The following is a 12,634-nucleotide window of genomic DNA, read 5'->3' as shown; positions in this document are numbered from 1 at the left end:
TGTGCTCGAATGTTTTGAGCAACAGGAGCGTGAACTGCGCGTGAATGTCACCACTGTCCGAGGCGATATATCTTCTATTGTAATGCACTAGAAAAAGAGACGCCGCTGTCAAGGCTGCGCTTTTCTATTGTTCTTCGATGTGGACTGTCGTCCTTTTGTCCGTGCTGCGAAACATGCTCAGTTTAAGGGCCGCGTGCTTTTCACGCTGCTTTTTACCAGACACTATTGCGACAAACGTGTCTGTGTTCTATAGGCGGCGTTCTGTGCGAAGTTGAGGTGAAAATTGCAGTGCAGTCCGGTTGTTCGCTTGCCGCAGATGCTGTTGCCACTTTCTTCTCGCCGTGCCTGTTAACGTTGTTAGCGTGAAATCTGCACAAGCCGCACCCGCACACGACTCCACAAAAGACTCGGCCGCTGCTTTCTTACTCAGGGAGGTAGGTTAGAACAACCTTGTAAAGCTCTGCATGCATTGCCCTAAGATCTTGGCAGTTGCTTGTTTTTTTTTTCCTTTTGCCGTTTTAAGAGAAATAGTTTGTCTGAATGATTGATGCGTCAAAATCTTTATCTTGTCCCGCGAACGATAAATTGTATGGTTGCTTTATTTCCGAAAATGGTGGTGGCTCCCGGTATGTCATTTTTCACGGAGTACAAACTTATGTGGGTGCGTGCATGTACACAGTGCATATATAGTGGACACGCTGTCTTCATTGTGTACGACAAATATTTGCGTATCATTTAAAAGCGAACCGTACAATAGTACATAGCACGCTTCTATGGCGTAAGCAGTCGGCAATAACAAGTCCCCACATCACCACCTAACAAAATATTTTTTTCAGTAATAACACATCACCGCCATACATGCATGACTGTCTTTATATGTGGGCACAGTGCACCCACTTTCAACATTAATCGGCGGTGGCCAATACTCCGACGAGGCCGGAGCTCATTCACTATGCATGCCCCGAACGCGCTGGGCTGGGGCGCTCTCGTAATTTGGTCCGGCAGCTCACGCGATGGCACGGCTCTATATCCAGCGCCGCTTTTCTCGATCACGTCCGCCTGTCGCGCAGCGCCGTTGCGAAATGTCTAATGCATCGATCATCCCACGAAAGCAAGCGAAAAACAAGAAAGCACAAATCGTCGCCCTGGCTCTCATCGGCTGCCAAGTTCAGAGAGAACTACGTCCTAGAAGCGCTTCGCGATTGCTTGTTTTAATTTCTCGCGATACACGTAACACGTCGTCAAGCTAACAAGCGCAACCTATAGGCGCGTGGGAAAACGGAATGACGGGGGAGGCCGAGAAGGGATGAGAAAGCAGGTATACACCTGGCCGCCGTGTGGACCACAAGCGATGCGCGTGGCATCCGCGGGCGGCCGGCGATCGAGTGGCCCCTAATTGGGTTAGACAACATGCGGCACGAAGCCGTCCAAGTGGTCGTTTCGAGCTGATCGGATTAACCTATAGGGAGGTCAGGTGGTCTACCTCGCGCAACGACGAGGCCGTATGCCACCTCTGCGGCGGCTTATGTCCGCCGTGCAACCCCAACTGTACCCGAACAAGCGGCTGCCGACAACGGCCTTGAGCTCTTCATGTCCGTCCTCTCCTGTATTTACAGTCTCGACCACGGCGCATGCATCGAGCGTCAGGCATGTGTGAGTGCGTAAAGGTGCCTAAAGCCACGGACGCGAAACCTATGCGCACGCGCTAACCATATGCCATTGCAGCGGCCCCTCAAAAGTTCCAAGGTCGGCGCGCGTGTTTTGTGGATGCAGCGGTGCGCACGGTGTGTGCCAGGATCGCGGGCGGCCCGAGTAAATAGGAAAGGGATCTCGCCGAAATAGAACGCGGGGGAGCGTGCACGATGAGCGAAGAAGTACAAAATGCAAAGTGTACGAGAAAACAGAGCGAGGAAGAAGAAAAAGACGGCAACGAGTGTCTGCGTCGGGTCGTGCGGCGGCTGACACTCGAAGGGTCTTGCTGCAAGTGCCGACCAAAGCCAGATTTGCTCGTCACGCGCAGGCAGCCGCTTCGTTAAAAAAAAAAAAAAAACACTTCGCATGTTTCAAGTCGTTTTCGACACGTTAATTGCGATACGTAAGAAAAACAAATCATAAAAAGATTGAGGATGAACTTAACCGAGCCATGCTTGCGATATCCGGTGTTGTAGAAAAGTGGTAATTCTAACTGCTGCGCCAATTCAGGTAAATTACGCAGTAAATTGAGTATAATACAGAGACAAAAAATCACTCAGAATTAGGTCTAGGCATTCTTCTTGTGAGAATACTTAACATTAACATGCCGGTAAAAATGAATTACGTTATGATTTTCAAGCAGTATTTTTACCCCGAGGCACAGTTACTTCTATAGCATAAAACTCCTAAAAATTAAGCTCTAGGGTTTTCTGTGTGGCACGCCGTAATGAGCGAGCCGGGATCAATTTCGGCCACCTGGGGTTATTTAACACCTACGTATTAGTACACAGGTGTTCTTACGAAATGTGACCGCCTCTGCCGGAAATCTAACCCAAGTCCTCGAGCTTCGCAACGCAACATCTGAGCCGTTAAGCCAGTACGCCCCCAGTGGCTATAAAGGCATAGTATACGCATATACTAACCATCAAATACGCGTGAAGTTTCAAGCTGTTACCTACATAAATGTCGGTGTGTTTCCGTAAAGGTTGTCTCCCGTGTCCAGGCCAAACTACATCCCGCATACCCAGGTAAACACGCAGTAGCTGATCGTAATACATCTTCTACAGAGCATGCATTCTTCGTACAGGCATGGAGACCTCGCATGCTGTTCCTTCAACCCCTGCCCTTTATTTAAGGCTTCCCTCCACAGGAACGTGAAAGTTTTCCACTGTTTGTACCTTTCTGAAAACTTTTTTTTTTCTGGAGAAGTTTCGTAGCAAAGTAACAGATTTTGATGCTGATTCTGCAATCGCGTGTTGTGTGTATGCATGTGATCGCGAACTATATATGTATATATAGAAAAAATAAGTGTACGCCTCTAAAAAACTTTATTGGTGACGTTTCGATTGACACCAATAAACAGTTTTTTAAAGGCGTATCTACGGCAACCGAAGCCAGACTCTTTATAATCTACGTATATATATATATATATATATATATATATATATATATATATATATATATATATATATATATATATATATATATATATATATATATATATATATATATATATATATATATATATATATATATATATATAAAGAAATACCCTGCACCTGTACTGCCAAAATACCGACGTTTTAGCCTTATCCTCGTATTTATTAATTTACGCGCCCCAGCTACGCTATTCTATTAACGTCACCTAAAGTGCGTACTTCACGCCTCGCGAGCCGCGCCACTCGCGCAGCAGCATGGATGGATGGCCGCCGTCTCACACGGCCATAACGTTCGCTCTCACGAGAACCGCGCAGTGGTGCGAGAGCTGGCCAATCGGGAGTCAACTTAGTGGCTGCATCCGCCGATCAAGGCATTCAAGCACCCTCGAATCATGATTATCGGCTGCGTGCGATAAGCGAGCCGATAAACAAACAACCGTTTACACAACCACGCAAACGCTATGCTTCCGATAGGCTGATGTTAGCGGTAGCTTCGACAGCAGTGCACAGTATTAGGAAGCGCACCAGCCTCTCAGCGTCAAGATGACCAACAGAGACCCTTCTCGACGGCGTCGTACACCGGACACTATACTACCCACGCCGGGGGCAAGAATTATTCCCTCGGGCGCCACCACGCCGGCCGATCTCTTTCCTCTTCTTTCCTTCGTTCGCGGATAAACGGCAGGACCGAGGAGACGCGAAGAAAACCGTCTCACGCGCTTCTCCAGGACATATGCGCCAGCCTCTCTGTGTAGACGCTGGAGAGAAAGGCTTGAACGGCGCTGCCGTGACTCCACAAAATTTCGAGCGCAGTATTGCGCGTAATGAGCCTTCCGCTAGCCTCCTTTTTTTTTCACCTGCTTCCGAGAGCGCAGCGCGACGACGCATTTCAGGTGAATGGCCCTCTCCGTTCCTCTTTCGCAAAGGCACAGTGACGACTGATAGCTCTCACACTCCCTCAAGGATGGCGAGGTCCGTTCCACTTCTTGCCCTCGACGGGAGCCCGTCTCCAGGGCGCACGGTGAAACCATCAACGCCGCGTTCGGTCGTCGGCTAGACGTCACCGCGGCCCGCTACCCGTCTCATGCCACGCAGTCCTCGCAACAAAGAAGGAGAGAGCCGTATCAATTTACCGCTACCGTCTTGACCGAATCGGTGCCGTTGAACTTCCCGTGTCACGCTATATGAACGCTTCCACGAAGTCTTCCCTTATAGTTCGCACCACAGCGCATACTCGACTTCTGAAGCGTCGAGGCAGCAAAACTGTTAGCGCTCGCGGCCTGGGCGGCCATCACCATTTGTCTCTCGCTTCGTTAGCTACAAAGTCAGAAACACCGGGGTCAGCTAAGTGTCCGCTGCTGACATGAGAATGCAATTCCCCGGATAGACAGATGACGGCGTGGCATTCGTGCCCGTGCGTCCACCCGAAATGCCCCGCCGTCTCGCTCCGAGAAAGGACCGCGCGCTCGTTTCTCACCCGACGCGCTTAGCGCTGAATGAAGTCAGCGAGTAGAAAGAAAAGCCTGCGTCCTGCTCGGTTGGTTTAGGTGCATTTCGTTCTGTCGTGGCAATAGCCAGAAATTTTCTTTCAATCTGCGGCGAAGTGTGTAAACCATTGTCGTGAATAATGGTTACATTTTAACTAGCCATTTGGGAGCTGACTTGGCACTGGTGTGCGAAGAACATATGCGTTGTACAGCGAGGGTACAACGCGTTTCACGGGCGTAAGATAATAGCACACGCCATATGTCTTTACTGAAGTGTCGAATAGAAAAAAGAAACAACAGATGATCGTGAGAACAACGTCATTGCCCGAGATTTTATTCGCACTTGCCGCTATATAAAAGGCTCTGCGAAGTGCATCGTTACGTCAAAGATCGCGAAAGCGAAGAGGACACCAAAATATCGCTTATGATAAACGTGGGTGCTTCGACAGTTAATTGTAATACGGCCGACAAGACATAAGACTTGTCTTTGGGGCTTCATATCTAGTTGTGCCACTTTCGTAAGGAAAAAGAACGAAATAACGTCTGCCATAATATGGACATGGCAGCTCTGATGTACCTCTGCCGGTAGCATATATTGGAGCACGTAATAAATGGATGCGCATCTCTAGAATAGTGCTAGCTCCAGGATTCCGTACTCATACCTTGTAATTTCTGAGTTTATTTTTACCCGAGTCACACTGTATTCTGCCCCCCCCCCTCTCCCCCAAAAAAACGTTCTCATTCTTTGGTGAGCGTGGCGGTAAAGGAAAGCACCACAATCCATCGAGTTAGCTTACATTAGCCATTCCATTACTTTATCTTTGTTGTTTGATTTATTGTATCCAGATTGCTCTTACGAGTCAGACCACCAAACTTGTCCCCCAAAATTTAGACAGGTGGTTAATTGACGTTTTAAAAAGTACGTTTTATGACAAGGGAAATGCTCTGCGGGCAATTGCAGCTAGAGGGGTCGACCTGGCGGTTTTAACTGCATGTTTAATGTCAGTACCCTGATAACTATACCAGTGTTCACTGTTTTCGGCATCCACAGCAGAATGAAGGCCGCTTCTAAAGATTTCTAATCACTGCTAATTTGCGCCATCTGGATCTCATGTTATGCTCGCGCACTTTCCAATTTTATCCGCCCAATCAGCTGCCATCGTTGACTGCGCTTCCTGTCGATTGTCGCCCATTCTGTAACTCTAGCCAAAGTTACGCATTACGTGACCTCCCCGGCCTCATTTCCCCCTCAGTTTACATCATACCGTTAGACCTCTTTATAAGAAGCATGCTCTGGGCAGCAATATTTGTCTGTAGGCATACTGGTGTGTTTTATACCCATTTGTCTCTTATATCAGGGTTTCTTATAAAGGGGTTCGACTGTACACAGTAACGGCAACCATGCACGTTTTCTCTCTAATCCACACCGTCGTTTTGCTGCGTTTTAATGTAATGCCTGACTGTTTTTCACCATAATGTATCGTAATCCTCTGCCTCAATTTTGTTCCCTGTAGGACAAAGACCTCTCCCAATGATCTCCAACCTACCCTGTCCAGCTCGAGCTGGTTATGCCTGCCGATTCCTTCATGTTTTTCGTAGAACCTAACCTTTCGCACTCCTCGGCCGAACCTACAATTTCTTGACATCCATTTTGACGTTCTAAACGACTGTCTGCTATCTGATCTCAAGACGTGACGTGTCCGGGTCCATTTACCCCTCTTGATATCTACAGGGATATAGGCTATCCCTGTTTGTTCTCGGATCCATTCTGCTGTCATCCTACCTTCTAGAGTTACGCCTATAATTTTTCTTTCCATTGCATTATGGGTGGTCTTTAGGTTCTCTAGTCTCACTGTTATTCTCCAGGCTCCTGTGTCACATGTTAGGACTGGCAAAATACAATAGTTGCACATTTTTCGCTCTAGTGACATGTGAAAAGCCAACGATAATGAGTTGAGGATGCCTGCAGTATGCGCATCATGCTACCATTCTTCGGTGGCGGCTTCCTTTGCACCAAGTCTCTCCTGTTAATATTTGCAGCTTAAATGGACATACACGGGAACTGATTAAACAATCTGATAGTTTATCTCTAACTCTTACTCTGTCGCCAAATTACCTAGCATTATCTTTGTCATCTGCCTATTCATCATCATCTCTACTTTGACGCTTTATCGGCTAAATTCTTCAATTTTTTTTTGCAATTTATTGTCGGCACTGCCGAACAGTAAGACGTCTGTTAACCGTTAATTGCTAAGGTATCCTCCGTTAGTCTTTATTCGCGTTTCTTTACAATCTAATTGTTTACATACTTCTTTTAGAGAAGCAATGTACAACAATTGAGAGATCGTATCTCTTTGAAGGACTCTTTTCTTGATCGGAATTTTCATGCTTTTCTTGCGGAAGAGCTGAGTAGCTGTGGAAACTGTATATAATGGGTATACTATTCCCACATGTTTCAAGTAGACATTGTCGACGCAATGCCTGCTGAACGACTTCTATTCTTAGCAAGGCGAATGCATATTCCGTAATCTATGAATGCCATATAAATGAATTTCTTTTTTTTGCATTCAACAGATTTATCAATTATTTTTTTAATCGCATGAATAATATTCATGATAAAGTATACCCTTTATATGAAACACATTATTTTATTCTACCCTCTCTTACTTAATATCAAAGGTATCGTTTACTTTATTTACATTTTATATTGTCCGAGGCAATAATAAGCTAGAAAGGCTATTAAGGAACGTTCTTCACTACATTTCCAATAAATGACATCGCGGACGACGTCGTTCCTAGATTCCTTCTATGTCACTGACATCGGGACGAAATCCGTTTCCTACCTTGCAACAAATGGCCTTGCACGACAGCTGTAAAAAAGATATTATACCGATTTAAGAATTTGCCTAGTTTTTTCTTGTTGATTTTTTTAAAAAGTGCGAGACTAAGAGAAGATGTCCACCTAAAGTGCACTCGACATTCGAAAAAGGTTGCGAAACAGCGTACGTCCCACAGAAGGGGAAAGAAGGGTCGCAAAAAGGAAGAAAAAGGTGCCTTTTTTAACACCTCTTGCAGCACAAGTGAGTAAAGTAGTGTGCCAAAAGGATGGACGGTATTACCACCAGAGAAAAGGTGGAAATAACATAGAAGCGTCTTTTTTTTTTTCGAGCGACAGACAGCAGTATACGCTCGCAATTGTTGCGTGGCTTACCGCATACCAGCCGCAGCGCTTTCATTCGTTTTTAGTGAATACACATATACTTTTTTCCCCTTATCCAAGCCACGGTGCTAAAAGAAGGTCGGCCTCACGAAAAAAAAAAAAGGCGCCCCCCCCCCCCCCTGCTATTTTGCCTATAACTGCGTCTGACGCGGGCGTATAAGGAGGGAAAAAAGAAAAAAAAATGCCTCCCACGATTCTTTGTTGATATACTAAAACTTTAGCGCACACGCACACAATGACACAGACTCTGTCTATCCCTGTTATTCCGACTACAAAAAAAAAAAAAGACGAAACGCGCCGCCGGGCCTGGCACCTGGATGCGTGTGACGGAGGTGTAGAAAGCGACCGTGGCCAGTGCCATGGGGCGACGTGACTTATTCTCCCGACCGCGAACACTACAGCACGCCGGCAGCGCGGGCCTCGGACGGTGAGAGCAAAATCAAAAAAAGGAAAGAAAGAACAAAGGGCTCTCAGGGAGTGATAAAAGAAAACGTGGCAAAGAAGAATGAGAAAGCAGCGGGCCTAAACCCCGGGGCTCTCCGGCGTCACCGCTCCTCAACGAGGTGCGTCCGCCAGGCAGCGGCGCTGTCTCGGGTTGTGGGAAAGAAGAAGGGGTCGAAGTGCCGGCGAGGAAGTGATAATGGAAAGAAGCGCCGGGAAAGAAAAAAAAGGAAAAAAAAAAATATGGCGCCCCGGGCTCGATTATAGGGCCCCGAGGCGGCTGGCACGCGCGTCTGAGTAGGTGCGAACAACCGCCCACGTTCGACGGGCCTTACTGGTTGCGTTATATGAGCCTTCTTATACGGCCGGTCAGACCGCGTTGATCAGCGCAGCCAAGGCGGCGTATGAGGCACCTCGCGAACGCATCGTTTGTGCACCGCCAAAATGGCGAAATCCACGTTGAGCCGCTGCACTTACCCTTCAAAGGGCAGATGCATTTACCTGTTGATGATAAAAGGCGTTGCTGGCGTGACAAGTACCCGCAAAAGGAGAACGAAGACCAGTTTCTGAGTATGTCTTGGCCTGGAAATGTCTGCACTTATGGTCATTTCTACTTGGGGAGTCATTCGAGCACGCGCCGATATAGCTGCTATAGAAGTAATATATAATCAATACCTATTGCGAACGAACGCCTCACATGCGCACTGAGACGTACAAAATACCTTAGAACCATCCAGATGCATAGTACAAACATGGGGATGTTTTCGTCAGTTACGCCTGCGGGAGCAGCATGTCTGCCGCATTCGGGATACGATCGCATGACCACTGACGCAGCTGTCAGCTAACACTGCTAACCCATCATATATGCTGCAGGGATCGCTTCTACGTGGAGTGATGTGTGTTCGTCTGGCTGCACGAATATCATGCATTGTCACTGTCACACGGCCGTGTGACATTGAGACATTAAGGTGTCTGCACGTGTATACACCCAGGAGAAAGCGGGAAAAGGTAGCGAGAAACACAGGAAATAAATAAAATGAAGCGACTGGCCCGGCTGTTTTTCTGCAGCGAACGTTTTCCCAGTTTTCTCCTAATGTTATAGAACGTTATAGAACATAAAGCTTGTATGCGGCACGCCCCCCCCCCCCCTAATTCAGCGCCTTTTTTTCTTTGTTTTATGGAAGAAAAGAAACAATCGCGATGTTTCCCCACAAGTTTTTTTACATAAGCCTAGATTTATTTAAATGCCTTCAAATATTATATATGTATATATATAAAGAAGTGTATACTTAAGGGTTCTTCTTTTTGGTAGACGTAATAATAATGAAATCTAACGTGCTCGAAGAAAAAACTAACGCCATTCAGTTTCCAGGCACGTTGTTACCATAGCGACGCTGAGTTCAGAAATTTGCTCAGGCAACCTTCGCTGCAGGAGGAGATAGTCTAGAGTGTAAAAGAAGCATTCATTCTCCTCGGACGTTACCAGAAGGTAATTACGAGCGTTAACGGCACAGTTTAGTCCGACATTTCTGCCGTGGGACCGGCCTTCGTCTGCTGGGGTCGAAGACCGGTCTCACGGCAGAAACGTTGTTCTGAACAGTGTGATAACGTTCGTTGTGTGTGAAATGTGAAATACGTTCATATATATATATATATATATATATATATTATATATATATATATATATATATATATATATATTTATATATATATATATATATATATATATATATATATATATATATATATATATATATATATATATATATATATATATATATATATATACATTTATATATATATATATATATATATTTATATATATATATATATATATATATATATATATATATATATATATATATATATATATATATATATATATATATATATATATATATATATATATATATATATATATATATGTATGTGTGTGTGTGTGTGTGTGTGTGTGTGTGTGTTCTGTTAAATAATACAAGTCAAAATTTTATCATATCTACTTTTCGTGTAGTCTTTGAGGAACTCGAAAAGAATTATACAGGGGTGCCGATCGCGATGCTTCTTTTTGTAGTTGTAATTTACCTTTCGCGATTATTCAGTTACACAATTGCTTTTATCTACCCTTCTTCGTCCTCTTTCATGATCTAACGCGTGCACGTTTCATTGGCTCCAACATAGTCAATCACACTCGTCGGTTCGCGTAATTTGTTGAAGTGACAGACAGCATAAGAGAGAAATATTAAGTCTGCCAGCCAGAGAAGTGTTCACGTCGACCCCTCGACGATTCACGCTTTCACAAACACATTCGGGAGAAACCTAAGTCCAAGCTGCTCGCGATGCAAGGTTAGGTGGCGCCTGCAGCACGGAAGCTGGAACATGGCTTAGCGTATGCAAGCCGAACAACCACCGCTATTATCGCGAGGTATACCTTACTCCGCACTTTCTGTGCATTCTTTTGAACCGTCACTGTTGTTTATGGAGCTGTACTTCAACTATTCGGAACGTTTTTTTTTTCTCTTCAAATGTTTTGTGGAGTGCTAATAATTTCGCGGATGAGTTCTTTGCTGATACCTTTAAAGCATGCGTGCGCCTTTGTCTAGCAAAGAAACAATGCCTACGAGATAGATACATTGCATGCTCAAAGAAAAGACTAACGCCATTCAGTTTCCAGGCACGTTTTTACCATAGAAACGCCAAGTTCCGAAATTTGCTCAGGCACACCTTCGCTGCAGGAGAGGCAGATAGTCTAGTGCGTAAAAGGAGCATTCATTCCCCGGCTGCTTCGAGCGTTACGAGAAGGTAATTACGAGCGTTAACGACGCTCCATTTATACCTGCTTCCACGAGCTTTATTTACTCTTCAATGTTACGACGTGCGGAACCCTTCAGTGACTGCGCACAGCTTTCACATCTACAACCCAAGCCGAGAAACAAAAGGGAAGCGTGGCCATTCACGCGCCGCTGGTGGTGCCGTCGGTGTTTGTTGGGACAAGTAGAGACCTTCGTCGGCCGACGCCAGGAAGCGCTGCGTGAAGGAGCCCCCTCCTGTCGTTGTGGCACGCGCCGATTATCTCACGTCGTGCTCGTTCAAACGAGTCGCCGGGAACCGCAGGAGGTCCTCATTCCGCGCGCCGCCTCAGGGCGACTCGGCGCATAAAGTACGACACGGCCGGAACGACGCTGTCCCATAAAGCGCGGTCATGCCGAGAACCGTGCCGGAAGGAACGAGCATCCTTTCACGACGTAATACGTCGGCCCCGCCCTCCCTTTTTACATTCCGCCGAGCGCGCTGAACGTCACTGACTTCGCCGCCTGCTCGGTGTGGATCAATCTAAAATTTAAACCAGCTGAGGCAGCCGAGCCCGGCGGGGGATCCATCCGAACGTCGCCAAAGCCTCGTCTGGAAAAGCTTGGACACACGAAGTTAAATGAGCTTTCGGGCCGATGGAAGCATCGGCCGTGGACTTCTATGTCGTTAGCCTTATCGGTGTTTCGCACCCTCCTTTGCGGGAACGAGTCGATAACACGGCTTGACCCGGGCAGCTTTCGGGTTAGGCTCTTTTGCTTTTCGACAATTTTCTTTTATAAACAAAGCAGTGAGCGTCGCAAATAGCCCACGCTAGCAGCGATGCTTCCAACATGTGCCGACGGCTGGTTATTTTTTCGCCCACTTTTCTTTCTTCTTATTTACATTCCATTGGTTATAATAACTTCCCCTGTACATTCCTTGGCATTACTGCCTGTTAGATCTCATTAATATTGTGTCAAAACACTGAAAAACGAGCCCTTAGGTAAACACTTCTTTCCCATATATATATATATATATATATATATATATATATATATATATATATATATATATATATATATATATATATATATATATATATATATATATATATATATATATATATACATTTGCCTTGAAGGAACGTGGCGTAGATCGCAAAGATGCCCCGCCGCGGTCCGCGGTGGTCTGGTGGCTAAGGTACTCGGCTGGCACGAAAAAGGAAGTTCTTTTCCTTGTGATCAACTATAATTCACCAACCCTCGACGCGCGCCCCCGCACACGCTCGCTAGTCCTTGCAGCGAAGAACGTGCCAGTTTCGTATGAAGGCCCCCACCTGCGCCCGCTTGTCGGGGGCGTTGTGTAGTGATGGCAGACGTACGGCCTTTCTTCATTTTCACTGTATACATTCAGCACGGATATACTTCGGGACTCCTGTGTATAGTTCACGAGCGGCACGCTAAATCTGTACTTGAAGTCAATCGGCATCATCTTTCTTTTCGCGTGCAAGTTGACAGGAAGAAACATTATGTCAGTCCGACATGCTGTTCTAGTGGCTAAGGCACTCG

General features: G+C 46.0%; 1 long non-coding RNA gene across 1 annotated transcript in view; it reads left to right on the top strand.

Annotated features, from left to right (window-relative positions):
• The first annotated feature begins 211 nt into the window (after positions 1–211).
• The window catches only part of LOC142776974 (uncharacterized), a 30,347-nt gene continuing 17,924 nt past the window's right edge, over positions 212–12,634 (top strand). Inside the window, exon 1 of the long non-coding RNA XR_012887886.1 lies at positions 212–434. This is a non-coding gene — a long non-coding RNA (uncharacterized LOC142776974). The remainder of the gene's footprint in view (positions 435–12,634) is intronic.

Source organism: Rhipicephalus microplus, chromosome X, assembly GCF_043290135.1.
Source record: "Rhipicephalus microplus isolate Deutch F79 chromosome X, USDA_Rmic, whole genome shotgun sequence".
NCBI lineage: Eukaryota > Metazoa > Arthropoda > Arachnida > Ixodida > Ixodidae > Rhipicephalus > Rhipicephalus microplus.
Note: the sequence above shows the minus strand (reverse complement) of the source record. Positions and strands in the feature narration are given on the sequence as shown.